The sequence below is a fragment of the Ursus maritimus genome, unplaced genomic scaffold (genome assembly GCF_017311325.1).
Source record: "Ursus maritimus isolate PB19 unplaced genomic scaffold, ASM1731132v1 scaffold_11, whole genome shotgun sequence".
Taxonomy (NCBI): Eukaryota; Metazoa; Chordata; class Mammalia; order Carnivora; family Ursidae; genus Ursus; species Ursus maritimus.
The window spans coordinates 51,128,615-51,143,548 of NW_024423453.1; positions in this window are offsets into that span (position 1 = coordinate 51,128,615).

Genomic DNA, 14,934 nt, shown 5'->3' on the forward strand with positions numbered 1-14,934 from the left:
AGAGCTGTAAGGAAACAACATATGCATGCACATACATTGCTGGTGAGAACTCAGAACAGTAAAATCTCTGCAATATCCTACAAAATTGTTCATGGATTTACCTATTGACCCAACAATCCCACTGTACACTAAAGATACTGTTCTGCAAACATGAAATAAGATGCACAATGTCCTGTGATCCACTTCCCCTCGTGGACCTCTCCCTCTACTGGGCTCCAAAACCTAGCACGGGATTACTTTCTTCATATAGTCACTCCGTTCACCACAATCAGAGTCCAATATCTTGTACCAGGCCAGCAACCAGCCGCCCCCTCCCCGCAATGAGGTAGGCGCTCTCTTTACCCCTCTTGAACTCCAACACCCTGCCCTGTTGTCTCACAGCTCAACTCCCACTCTGTATAAATGCCTATCTTGCTTGGTTCCACCTATTAGCTTTTAAACTGGATTGTTTAGAATGTGGAGGAAAGTGAAATAAAGGGAAGATAAAGAGTGCAGGGCTTGAGATTTTTAAATACTTCTCTTAACTGAAAGACTCTAAGGCCTCTAGGAGAAGAGGTTGGCACAGTGAAGCCTAAAGTGTTATTTTAGCAAAATATTAGTCCGTCTAGAATGTGCATTTTTTGTGTTCTACAACAGATTAGTAGTGATTAAGATGAAGGAAGAGAAGCTCTTGTCACAATAAGTGGAATTTGTCATTTAAAAATACAAATTCATGGGGCACCTGGGTGATGCAGTCGTTAAGCGTCTGCCTTGGGCTCAGGGCGTGATCCCAGCGTTCTGGCTCCTCAGCTAGGAGCCTGCTTCTTCCTCTCCACTCCCTCTGCTTGTGTTCCCTCTCTCACTGGCTGTCTCTCTCTGTCAAATAAATAAGTAAAATCTTTTTAAAAAATACAAATTCATTGGGGCACCTGGGTGGCTCAGTCGGTTGTGTCTGTCTTCAGCTCCAGTCATGATCCCAGTGGGATCGAGCCCCCATTAGGCCTTCTGCTCAGCAGAGAGCCTGTTTCTCTCTCTCCCTCTGCTGGTCCCCCTATGTGCACTCCTCTCTCTCTCTCTTTCTCTCTCTCTCTCTCTCTCTCTCTGTCAAATAAATAAATAAAACCTTTAAAAATAAAAATACAAATTCAGGGGAACTTGGGTGGTTCAGTTGGTTGAGCGTCTGACTCTTGATCTCACCTCAGGTCTTGATCTCAGGGTTGTGAGTTCAAACTCCACATTGGGCTCCATGCTGGGCATGGAGCCAAATAAATAAATAAATAAATAAAGTTTAAAATAAATAAAAAAAATAATAAAAATACAAATTCATAACTGTCCATCTAACTCATTTTAAAACTTGATAAAGCAGTTTTATAATAGTTGGATAACACTTTTTTAAAAAACATAGTTCAAAAAATACAGTTTTAAAAAAACATATAGTTCAAAATATGTTAATAAAAATTAATGTATTTTAGCAGCATAAATTTGTACCTTCTTATTTTGTATGGTTGTAGGTAAGCAAAAATAGAAATCTATTTGAAACTTTCCTTCTAATTTTGTAGTTGAAATAAATTATCTGAGAAAAATTATCGAAAGGGATGGCAAAGTCTCAGAGGTGGTCATTGAACAGTACAGTGATATGCATTTCTACTTACTTATTTTAACTTTTCTTTAAATTAGTTGATTATCTGATTTTATTATGTACATAATGATTTTTTTCATTATATCATTTTTATTACACATAAATGTTGGCGCAATGCAGATTTTTTTCCTATGGTTTCTTCAATATCAGTAGATACAATCAAATGTTAAAGGTTTTATAAAGAAATTACTGTTCTAAATAAATTTCTAGTTTTAACATTTTTCTAAAATCATCACATTTATTTTAGAAAGTAAATGCTATGTTACCAAATTTTGATCAAGTGTATTTGTAATGTACAATTCAGAGTTTTGTAAAAAGCATTTGTAATAAATTATAATAATGTTTTGAATACGATTCATTAGAATGCACAAGTCAAGCATTACTTTTATAAACATTACCATTTTAAATTTAAGCACCAATGATAACTGAAGAAAAAATAGAATAAGATATTTTTAAAATAAATGTATTTTTAAGCACATATGAATTTTTCTTCATAGCAGTTTATCACAATAGAATGTTAAAGCATTTTTCAAATTAATTATGCTTTGAAAACAGTTATTAAAATATGTATGTATATTCAAAGATACAAAAAGCAATTTTAAATTCAAATACCGAATGTTACTGAATGATTTGGCTCTTAAGAAAGACAGATTATGCAGGAAGCAGTTTACTATGCCTTTCTCACTCAAGATTTCAAATACCAACAATGATTTCATTTAGAATTTCACTTCATCTCATTGTTTTAAATAAATGTGCTTAAAGCTATACCATCATTGTTTTAACTGTGTATAGATACTAATCACAATAATAATATATTAAGATAAATTGTTATAATAGGGGCGCCTGGGTGGCACAGCGGTTAAGCATCTGCCTTCTGCTCAGGGCGTGATCCTGGCGTTCTGGGATCGAGCCCCACATCAGGCTCCTCCGCTATGAGCCTGCTTCTTCCTCTCCCACTCCCCCTGCTTGTGTTCCCTCTCTCACTGGCTGTCTCTATCTCTGTCGAATAAATAAATAAAATCTTTAAAAAAAAAAAAGATAAATTGTTATAATAAACCCTGCATAGTGCTTTGTCATTAATGAAGAATTCTTATAAGAATCTCTTATTATCTTCACAACACCCTGTGAAGTTTTACCCATTCTCTAAACTGGAAAGTTGAGGCTTAGAGAGATTAAATGACTTCCAAACACTCTGGCTGTAAGTGGCCCCCCTGGGAAGAGATCCCAGGTTGGCTGATTTTGGCTCACTGTTCTTTTCAGTATGCCATGATTCTCTCAGCATAAATTAACAAGTTAATTGATGTAGTTATGTATTATAAATATGAAATAAATAGACTGGATTTTTTCTTCCCACTAAAATTCAAAATTTATAAGCTTTTATTTCCTTTAACTTTCTAGGATAGACTTCCTTCACATTGATTTAAAAAAGTGATTATCTGTCATTTCTTTGTCTACAGACAGGAGAGTAGTGATTCTGTAAAATAATGTGACTCATTCTCTTGGTTTTAAACATGATTCAAATACCATGTGAAAATCAAGTATCTTCTTGTAAGCATAAAGGAATGTATATGCAATATCTATACTCCATAATGGAAATTGTGGGGGGGATTCTCAAAAAACCAGGCCCCTTCCAAATTACTGAAAATGCTGTCCTTGAAGTACTAAGGTGGTTTCCCTGGGAGAGATGAGCTCACTTGGGAGACTGGGAGCTAAAATGCCATTGGGGGTTGCCATGGGATACAGTTTTACAAGAGCATTTGCAGAGCAGATGGAAGGAAGCTAAATAAAGTATATTCAGGTACAAAAAGAGAAATTTTCTATTTATTTTGCCATTAAACAATGGAAAAACTTGAACATTTGTCTATGGGAGAAAATTCCTCATCAGAGCAAATTACATTTGGCATTTGGAAATACAATCACATAATTGTAAACCTAATTAGTTTTAAATCTTGAGAGAGCAGCTTTTATAATGGCATCATAATGTTCATCAAGGAAAAAGATAGTTTCTAAGAACTGACTGAGAGAAACAAATTAGTATTATATTTTACTAATATAATTTTAATATATATAATATAAATTTATACTTTCCTCTTTTGAATGATTATAGGTAAACAGAAACAGGAAACTATTTGTGGCTGTCCTTCGAGGATCTGAACATGGAAATTCTAAGAATTAATTATCAAAGAAAATACCAAAGCCTTTAAAATTCTACTGATGATGGCCCTGTTTACGAACTAGTTTCCTGTAACTGTTAGTCTGAGTAGCTATGGATACATCATTTTGCTCTCTAAAACAGCACCATTTTAATTAGCATAGCTCTTGAGTGGCCTTCAGTGAATTAACTAGCTTTTCATAAAAATGTAATTTCTTACATGAAGTTTGTGTATTGAATACATATGATACATACCATGTAAATTTCTATTTAAAAAGCAAATGAATTTTTCAGGAATGTGTTGACTAATTAGTCCTTACCAGAAAAATTACAAGAGAATATTTACTTATAAATCCTATTAATACTAACATTATTACTAGTATTAATACTAACTTTTTGAATTACTACTTGAAATGTACTAACTTCTAAAAGTAAGAAATCCTACACAGAATAGCCAAAAGAATAAATTAAAACAAAATACACAAAAATCTGTAGCTGCCTGTGTGCTAGTAGTATAAATGATTCAAGAGAGACAAATTGTTGTGGGACAGAAACAGAATGATAAAATAATCCTTCCTTTCTTCCTTCCTACCTTCCCTCCCTTCCTATATTCATTCATCCCCATCTCCCCCCTCCCTTCCTCCCTTCCTCCCTTTCTCCCTTCCATCCTTCCTCCCGCCCGCCCTCCCTTAACTTCCTTCCTCTTTCTTCCTTTTGATAGGATTCAGCATGTTCAGATTAACATTATTAGCAAGAATGCACTATAGGATATTTTCTTCATGTTGCATCATATCAGAAAGTGAAAAAAATACCCCATTGCCCTACTATTAGTTATAATCAACTACAGATGTACTCATTTGACTAAGATAATGACTAATAGTTCTGGCCACTGTAAATGTACATTTTTCTTTTGCAATCTATGGTGTTTTCTTCTGCCAATATTTGAATATCCCATTCCCCAACAATCACTGACATAATGGTTTTAGCATTAATTGATGACCTTTTCCTGAATCAGTTATAAATGTTGAGTTTTCAATTCTACCATTCCATATACACTTATATCTAGCACATTTTTAACAAAAAAACTTGTCTTCTTTCCCTCTTTCTCATTTATGTATGTACACACCTACATATGTATGTATGTATATATGCATTTATTATCATTAGGGCTCATGAAGTTTTTATACCAGATATTATAGTCAATTGTAGACATTATCATTTGGGGATGCTAATGTCATAAATGGATCCAGTAGGAACATCTTCAAACTGGGTTATCATTCCTCTGAACATGATCCCATTAGTCCTTAAACTTCCGTAATTTTTAGTAGAATACAGTGTCCCAGGCACTATTTGTACTATAGTTGCCTCAGGTCTTGAAATCAACTGCCTAGGAAGGACGAAAAATAAATTATCTGATGGGTGCATTTGAAAGAAGGAACCAGGAAAATGCAGCTCAATCCCTTCAGGGTTCACTTTCTAAGTAGGTCTCAGCATGATGTATATATTCCAGAACGCTCTCATCCACTGCAGTCAAGGGTCTGCCCCTGTAGAGGAAGATTGTAGTTGCGCAACTGAGCCAATGACCTGATGGAAAAATTTACCTAGTTTAAGGGGTGAGAGGACAGGCCCATTATATCTGTGGATGTAAGCTGTGTATTCCAATGTGGGTTTTATCAAGAATGAAACTTTTTTTTTTTATCTCCAGTAATCATGTTCCCTCTCTATCTCTTAAATGGTTGTGAACTTAGACAAGGAAGATAAATATCCTTTTACTGGATTCAAAATCATTATAGCCTTTCTTTAACTAAAAGTTTCATCACATTAAAATATAAACAGAAACACATACACATACATACAACAAAGAAATCTTACCTAAAAGAAGTTGATATATTTGTGATATACTCTAATGTCCACAGACTACTCAATTACAGATAACTTTACCAAAGATTATTTATGTGGACTATTAGAAAGGGTTAGTAGAAGTACAGCCCCAAAAAGGACTAAAACTCTTGAAATTTGGTATGTACTAAAGTACCATCTGGCTAATCCAAACAGTGAACACTACTCACCTACCTGCTGCTAGTGACCCTCTCATTAAAGTAAAAGACCTACTGTACTTTGCATAAAGGAAAGAGTAGTTTTAGCCTGAAAAGAAGGTGATTCACAGATTCCACTTAGGATGGCCTCACTTTTTAAACAGATACAAAGATTATATTTTCACATGTGTCTTTCTTAACTGTAATGAAAATTCCTCCAGTGTTTTATAACCCTAGCATAGTATCTTATAAATAATAGGTATTCAATTAAAGTTTTATTTCCAAAGTCATTCTTATTCAATAATCAGTTATGAACTTTGCCCCTTTTAGGCCATTATTATTTTTTATCTTTCTAAAACCTTTTTAGATATTACAGAGAAATTTCATGAATGGGTCAAGGGAAGCAATTTCTCCTTTTACTTCCAAATTGCTTTCCAAACACATTACTGCAATAGGGTATTCACTGATTTTACTCTGCCAGAACAAGTGATTGGGTACCAGTGTTTCCACAATCTCAAGGGGTTATCTTAAAACTCTGATGATTTTCATTATGCTAAAATGCATTCTCATTTAAATTTCTGTTGTCTCCTGAAAGCAATATCTGCTTTAAAAATTCCATTTTTTACCCTGAGAGAATACATGCTTACTTGAAGAATATATTGTATATCCGCCGTTATCTAAGTGACTCTCTGGTGGTAAATATGCTGCTCAGTGACATTAACTCAGGCCACTAAGTCACTCTTTAATGCATGTCCCCTGCTAATTTAAAATCAAGGGAATTTCCTGACCTGCATTTATTTATATCCCCCCCCCCCCAATCAGACACACACACCGCAATAGTCAACAGACTCTGGAAATATACATATGAAATGCCTAACAGCAGTTACCTCTAAGGAGGAGAGCTAAAGGTCTGTGTACAGGGACAAAATAGAAAATTACTTTCATCTCTGTTTTTTTACTCTTTGAATTTATGTTAGCATATTGCATGCATTATCCATTGGAAAAAAAGTAGAAGATTCGAGGCACAAATCCAAACATTATGAGGTCTGCCAAAGTATCAGTCTTGAGAAAAACTAATTTTCCAATTTTCATTGAGCAATTATTTCCCCCCCACACACACAACTAAGGTATGAAGTACGTATCCTACACCTGGATAACACCTTGTCAGGTTTAGGCAGGATAATGGGTACTTCCGCTATTACCTCTCCATTTCTTTATGTGTCTTTTGAAGGAGTTCCATGCAGAACTTGCTTCAATCATTGTCTTTGAGATCTTCTTATTCAAATAAAAAGACAGGGACCTCCTGGTTGGTTATTAGGGTAGCTCACGTCTTCTTTTGTCCATGCAGAGTCCCCTCAGCTACATATAAATTGGAAATACTGGGGAGGAACTACGTGTGAGTTACAACTATGGAGTTCCATTTGGAAACGCAACCCACAGCAATGAAACTAATTAGATAGAGAAATATAGAACACTGTAGGTTTCTTGTTTTTTTGTTTTTTGTTTTTTTTTTTTAATTCGGCCATTCTTCTTAGAGTGAGAACCACTCAACAATTTAGTGAAGGATCTGCTAATAGTTACTGAAGTCATCAACAGAGATAAGTTATTTAATGCATAACTAATATTTGATACTCACCTAGGTGATCATTGTCTACAACAGAATACTCAAAAATATGGTCCAAGAAGTATCCGCCATCAGAATCACTAAAATTCTTCGTTAAAAGCACAGATGTTTCAATCTTCCCTCAATCCCAGCAACTCAGAATGCTTAGGGGTCCACTCTAGGCATCTAGATTCTTTTACACCCATAGCTAGAATCTTTTTTATAGGTAAGCCCTAAAGTAATGACACTAGAATCTTAAAAAAGAGAGAGAGAGAGAGAGGAGAGACTGCATCTGTTTGTAAATACATAGAGAAAATATACAGTTGATATAAATTTATAAAGTTATAATACATTTTTATATGGTGCCGAAATGAAAAGAAATTCAGAAAAAAATGTTCTCTATTTTTAAAATGATTGTATTGGTTTAATACTTTTACAAACATCTACATGAATATGCATATAGGACTACAAATGATATACATATTTAAAGTGTTAGTATAATGTAAATGTGAACATATGAAATGTCAATGATTACCTATATTGCACCTATAGGCACTATCACCTATATGTACACACGTAATAGGACACATACATAGTTTTATATAAAGTAATATAGTTCCAAGTGAGTGAAGATTCAGTGGAAACTTAAGAAACAAATCAAGTTAATTTCTTTTTCTTTTCCCAATAAAAGCTTTATTTTTAGGGCAAAATCTTCCAAATACAGAACAATTTTTATAAAAAAAGTTCTTGTGTATCCCTTCTATTTGGACTTCCTGATGCTTACTTCTATTGCGGACTGGATTATGCTGCCCTCTGTTGTTTGTTTGTTTGTTTGATGTTCAGTTAGCCACTATATAGTAAGTACATCATTAGCTTTTGATGTAGTGTTCAGTGATTCATTAGTTATGTATAACACCCAGTGCTCATCACAACACATACCCTCCTTAATACCCATCACCCTGTTACCCCCTTCCCTCACACCCCTCCCCTCTGAAACCCTCAGTTTGTTACCCGGGGTCCATAGTCTCTCATGGTTTGTCTCCCTTTCTGATTTCTCCCTCTTCAGATTTCCCTCCATTCCCCTATGGTCCTCCATGCTATTGCTCATGTTTCACATATGAGTGAAACCATATGATAATTGTCTTTCTCTGCTTGACTCACTTCATTTAGCATAATCCCCTCCAGTTCCATTCATGTCTATGCAAATGGTGGGTATTCATCCTTTCTGATAGCTGAATATTACTCCATTGTATATAAGTACCACATCTTCTTTATCGATTTATCTGTTGAAGGGCATTTCGGCTCCTTCCACAGTTTGGCTATTGTGGACATTGCTGTTATGAACATTGGGGTGCATGTGCCCCTTCTTTTCACTACATCTGTATCTTTGGGGTAAATATCTAGTGGTGCAATTGCTTGGTTGTAGGGTAGCTCTATTTTTAACAGCTTGAGGAACCACCATACTGTTTTCCAGAGTGGTTGTACCAACTTGCGTTTCCACCAACAGTATAAGAGGGTTCCCCTTTCTCCATATCCTCGCCAACATTTGTTGTTTCCTGTCTTGTTAATTTTTGCCTTTCTAACTGGTGTAAGGCGGTATCTCATTGTGGTTTTGATTTGTATTTCCATAATGGCTAGTGATATTGAACATTTTTTCATGTGTCTGTTAGCCATTTGTATGTCTTCTTTGGAGAAGCATCTGTTCATGTCTTCTGCTCATTTTTTGACTGGGTTAATTGTTTTTTGAGTGTTGAGTTTGAGAAGTTCTTTATAGATCTTGGAGATCAGTCCTTTGTCTGTAACATCATTTGCAAATATCTTTTCCCGTTCCGTGGGTTGCCTCTTAGTTTTGTTGACTGTTTCCTTTGCTGTGCAGAAGCTTTTTATCTTGATGAAGTCCCCCAATTTTGCTTTTGTCTCCCTTGCCTTTGGAGACGTGTCTTGAAAGAGGTTGCTGGGGCTGATGTCGAAGAGGTAACTGCCTATGTTCTTCTCTAGGATTTTGATGGATTCCTGTCTCACATTGAGGTCTTTCATCCATTTAGAGTTTATCTTTGTGTATGGTGTAAAGGAACGGTCAAGTTTCATTCTTCTACATGTAGCTGCCCAATTTTCCCAGCACCACTTATTGAAGAGGCTATCTTTTTTCCATTGGATATTTTTTCCTGATTTGTCAAAGATTAGTTGACCATGGAGTTGAGGGTCCATTTCTGGAGTCTCTATTCTGTTCCACTGGTCTATGTGTCTGTTTTTGTGCCAATACCATGCTGTCTTGGTGATCACAGCTTTGTAATGTAGCTTGAAGTCAGGCAGCGTGATGCCTTTCTCACTTTTTCTTTTTTATCATTCCCTTGGTAATTCAGGGTCTTTTCTGGTTCCATACAAATTTTAGGATTGTTTGTTCCAGCTTCTTGAAAAATGCCACTGGTATTTTAATAGGGATGGCACTGACAGTATAAATTGCTCTGGGCAGGATAGACATTTTAACAATGTTTTTTCTTCCAATCCATGAGCATGGTATGTTTTTCAATCTTTTTGTGTCTTTCTCAATTTCTTTCATAAGTGTTCTGCAGTTTTTAGAGTACAGGTCCTTTACCTCTTTGGTTAGGTTTATTCTGAGGTATCTTATGGTTTTTGGTGCTATTGTAAATGGAATTGATTCCTTAATTTCTCTTTCTACAGTTACATTGTTAGTGTATAGAAAAGCAACTGATTTCTGTGCATTGATTTTTTTATCCTGCCACATTGCTGAATTGCTGTGTGAGTTCTAATAATTTGGGGGTGGAGTCCTTTGAGTGTTCCACATAAAGTATCATGTCATCTGTGAAGAGAGAAAGCCTTGACTTCTTTGCCAATTTGGATGCCTTTTATTTCTTTTTGTTTTCTGATTGCTGAGACTAGGACTTCTAGCACTATGTTCAACAATAGTGATAAGAGTGGGAATCCCAGTCACATTCCCGGCCTTAAGGGAAAAGCTGAGAGCTTTTGATAATGATATTTGCTGTGGGCTTTTCATAGATGGTTTTTATGATATTGAGGAATGTTCCCTCTATCCCTATACTCTGAAGCGTTTTAATCAGTAACAGATGTTATATTTTGTCAAACGCTTTTTCTGCATCAATTGAGAGGATCATATGGTTCTTGTCTTTTCTTTTATTAATGTACTCTATCATGTTGATTGATTTGCAAATGTTGAACCACCCTTGCATCCCAGGAATAAATCCCACTTGGTCGAGGTGAATAATCCTTTTAATGTTCTGTTGGATCCTATTGGCTATGATCTTGTTGAGTATTCTGGCATCCATGTTCATTGAGAATATTAGTCTGTAATTCTCCTTTTGATGGGGTCTTTGGTTTTGGGATCACGGTAATGCTAGCTTCATAGAAGGAGTCTGGAAGTTTTCCTTCTGTCTCTATTTTTTTTAAAACATCTTCAGCAAAATAGGTATTATTTCTTCTTGAAATGTTTGGTAGAATTCCCCTGGGAAGCCGTCTGACCCTGGACAGTTGTTTTTTGGGAGGTTTTTCATTACTGCTTAAATTTCGTTACTGGTTATTGGTCTATTCAGATCGTCTGTTTCTTCCCATTTCAGTCTTGGTAGTTTATAAGTTTCCAGGAAGGCATCCTTTTCTTCCAGGTTGCTTAATTTGTTGGTATATAGTTTCTGGTAATAATTCTTAATAATTGTTTGTATTTCCTTGGTGTTAGTCATGATCTCTCCCCTCTCATTCATAATTTTATTAATTTGCTTCCTCTTTTCTTTTGGATAAGTCTAGCTTGTGGTTTATCTATCTTATTAATTCTTTCAAAGAACCAGTTTCTAGTTTCATTGATCTGCTCTACAGTTTTTCTCATTTCTATTTCATTGATCTCTGCTCTAATCTTTATTATTTCTCTTCTGCTTGTTTTAAGTTTTATTTGCTGTTCTTTCTCCAGCTCCTTCAGGCATAAGGTTAATTTGTGCATTTGGGATTTTTCTAATTTTCTGAGAGAGGCTGGGATGGCTATCCATTTCCCTCTTAGGACTGCCCTTGCAGTATCCCAAAGGTTTTGGACTGAAGTGTTTCATTCTCATTAGTTCCCATGAATTGTTTAAGTTCTTCTTTAATGAAGAATGTCTCCTGGTTGAAACAATCATTCTTTAGCAGGATGTTCTTTAACGTCCAAGTGTTTGAATTCCTTCCAAATTTTTTCTTGTGATTGAGTTCCAGTTTCAAGACATTGTGGTCTGATAACATGCAGGGAATAATCTCTATCTTTTGGTATTGGATGAGGCCTGATTTGTGACCCAGTATATGCTCTATTTTGGGGAAAGTTCTGTGTGCATTTGAGAAGAATGAGTATTCTGTTGTTTTAGGATGGAATTTTCTGTATAGATCTACGAAGTCCATCTGGTCCAATGTGTCATTCAAAGCTCTTATTTCTTTGTTGATCTTCTGCTTAGATGATCTGTCCAATGCTGAGAGTGAGTATTAAAATCCCCTACTATTAATGTATTATTGTCAATCTGATTCTTGATTTGGGTTAACACCTGGCTTATGCAGTTGGCTGCTCCCATGCTGGGGCATAGATATTTACGATTGTTAGATTTTCTTGTTGGATAGACCCTTTAAGATCCGGATCTTTTAATACAGTCTTTGGTTTATTCTAATTTGTCTGATGTAAGAATTGCTAACCCAGATTTCTTTTAAAGTCCGTTGTCATGAAACATGGTTCTCCATACCCTCACTTTCAGTCTGGAGTTGCCTTTAGGTTCAAAATGAGTCTCTTCTATACAGCATATGGATGGGTCCTGTCTTTTTATCAATCTCCAACCCTGTTCCATTTCATGGGAGCATTTAGGTCGCTCATGCTGAGACTAACTACTGAAAGATGTGTATTTATTGCCATCCCATTGTCCATACAGTGCCTTTTCTAGGATTGTCTCTGTAAATTTCTGGTCTATATTACTCTTGGAGTCTTTCTTCTTTTGTAGAATCCCCCTTAGTATTTCTTGCAGGGTTGGGTTGGTAGTCACATATTCTTTCAATTTCTGCCACTCCTGGAAGCTCTTTATCTCTCCATCCATTCTGAGTGACAGCCTTGCTGGGTAAAGTACTCTTGGCTGCATGTTCTTCTCATTTAGTACCCTGAATGTGTCTTGCCACCCTTTTCTGGCTTGCCAGGTCTCTGTGGACAGGTCTGATGTTATTCTGATGTTCCTCCCTCCATATATAAGAAATCTCTTCCCTGTAGCTGCTCTCAGGATGGCTTCCTTGGATCTAAGATTTGAGAGTTTTACTATCATATGCCTGAGCATTGGTCTGTTCTCCTTGATCTTGGGAGGGGTCCTCTCTGCCTCTTGGACACGAAAGCTTGTTTCCTTCCCCAGATGAGGGAAGTTCTCAGCTACAATTTGCTCAAATATACCTTCTAGTTTTCTCTCTCTCTCCACCCCCTCAGGGATTCCAATAATTCTAACATGGGAATGTTTCATGACATCTTTAATCTCTCTAAGTCTGTTCTCATGGATTTTAACGTATTTGTCCCACGCCACCTCTTGTTCTTTCCTTTCTATCAGCTTATCTTCTAGGTCACTAATTCATTTTTCTGCCTCATTTACCCTAGCTATTAGAGTATCCAGTTTAGACTGCAACTCATTCATAGCATTTTTAAGTTCGGCCTGCTTGGCTTTAAGTTCTGCCCTTAGAGATTCTAAATTGCCACTAATGGTTCTCTCAAGCCTAGCTACTGACTTCATAATTGCTATGCTGAAGTCTGCCTCTGACATCTTGCTTATATCCATATCCATTAGGTTTGTGGGATAGGCCATTGTCTCTTGTTATCTTCTTTGTTGGGAGTTCCTCCTAGTCATTCTGTTGAGGGGTGGTTGAAGGGATGTATAGAGTCCAGAATATCAACCACAAACTTTCAGAGTTCAAGTTTTCATCTTGATTTAGGGGTAGGGTCTTAGCAGAATTTGTCATGAAAGACAGAATCCTTTGTCTCTGATCAAGGAGTTTCATGTCTTCTGCCAACATCTGATTTTAAGATCTTTTGTAGAGGTACAGTAGTTAAGAATATATGGGTGGTGATAGTGACACCAATGCTGCACTCCAGCCTGCTTTTCCCTCCATAGTTGCTTTTGGATCCAGGGAGTAACTTAGTGCAGGGGTGCCCCTCTCCCAAAACTGACCCTGCTGCCCACCTGCCTGGAGCCCACTGCTTCCCCAATCATGTTAATTTCTTAAAGAGAACCAGATAAAAGCATTATTATGTGGGAAATACTAGACATTTGGAGGAAGATTCATTTTGGCATGTATTTGCTTGAATAAACATTGGTAAGCCACTCAGCTAAGGCTATTTTTCAAAAGGTGTGGTGGCAGGTAGCGGTTATGATGAGGGCACAGGGGAAGAAGGCATTAAAAAGATATTTTGAGTCAGATGAGACATATAAGGAAAACATATTTATAACACAGAGACGATGATTAAAGATAAGTATGTAACTTTAACCAAATTCTATGGTTTCATTGTAAGGTCTTAATGACTTATCATAAATAGATATAACCCTATAGCACATCTTCAAGTACCACGGAATCAAGATCATGAAAATATAAAATGGTCTTGTTATATCTGCAATAAAACAAAGTTATCACTCAGTAATCTCTAGAAAATGAAGTAATTCAAAATTGAGCACATTTTTTCTCAAATCTCTTTTCAAAATGTCGAAGACTAAAAATATATTAATTCTACCTATAATAATTAAATACAGTAGAAATGATTTATCTGCCTAGGGGAAAAAGTAATGACTATGAGAAACAAGGTACATTCCTATACATCTTTGGGCCATAAAACTATTTTATCTCATTATAAATTAAAATATTTTCTATTTTTTCAATGCTTCACTTTAGCCTTTCTTTTCTTCCCTTGCTCCTTTGGTTTTTAATTCTCTTTTGTACTAATAAATCCAATTAAAACTCTCTCTAAACATGAAATTGAAGGAAATAAAATCATCCATTTTCCCCTAAATCATTTCTTTTCAATTTTTAAATTAAACTAATAAAATACAGTCAGGGATGACTAATGTTTCTAAGGCTGATTATCTCTCCAGCTTTCACAGTCCCTTGCTTTGTGTATAGAATCCTTAAATATGTGTTACATTTTGCTTCAAGTTGTTATCTACTTTTCCTTGCTACCATCAACAGAACACTATTCCCAAGCCTATGAGAGTCTATCATGTCTTTGGAAATTTCTAGAGGAGTTTCTGGCCTCCCTTGGCAACAGACTAAATGCCTCAAGAGCCTTATTTTCATTTCAGAAAATTCTCCTTTTGTTGAACTGAATCTCTCAGAGAGTAGTCTAAAAACATTTCTTCTTATTCTCAGTAGAGAAACTGCCACCTTTACAACTCCCATCTAAAATCTTTAATTTCAAAGATCAAGTTTCCATTTCTTTTTTCTTTGCAGATGAGAATCAGTTTCAGTATATCATGACTAAGGGTGTTGTTCTGTGATGAACAGATATATAATAGATATACAAAGTTGA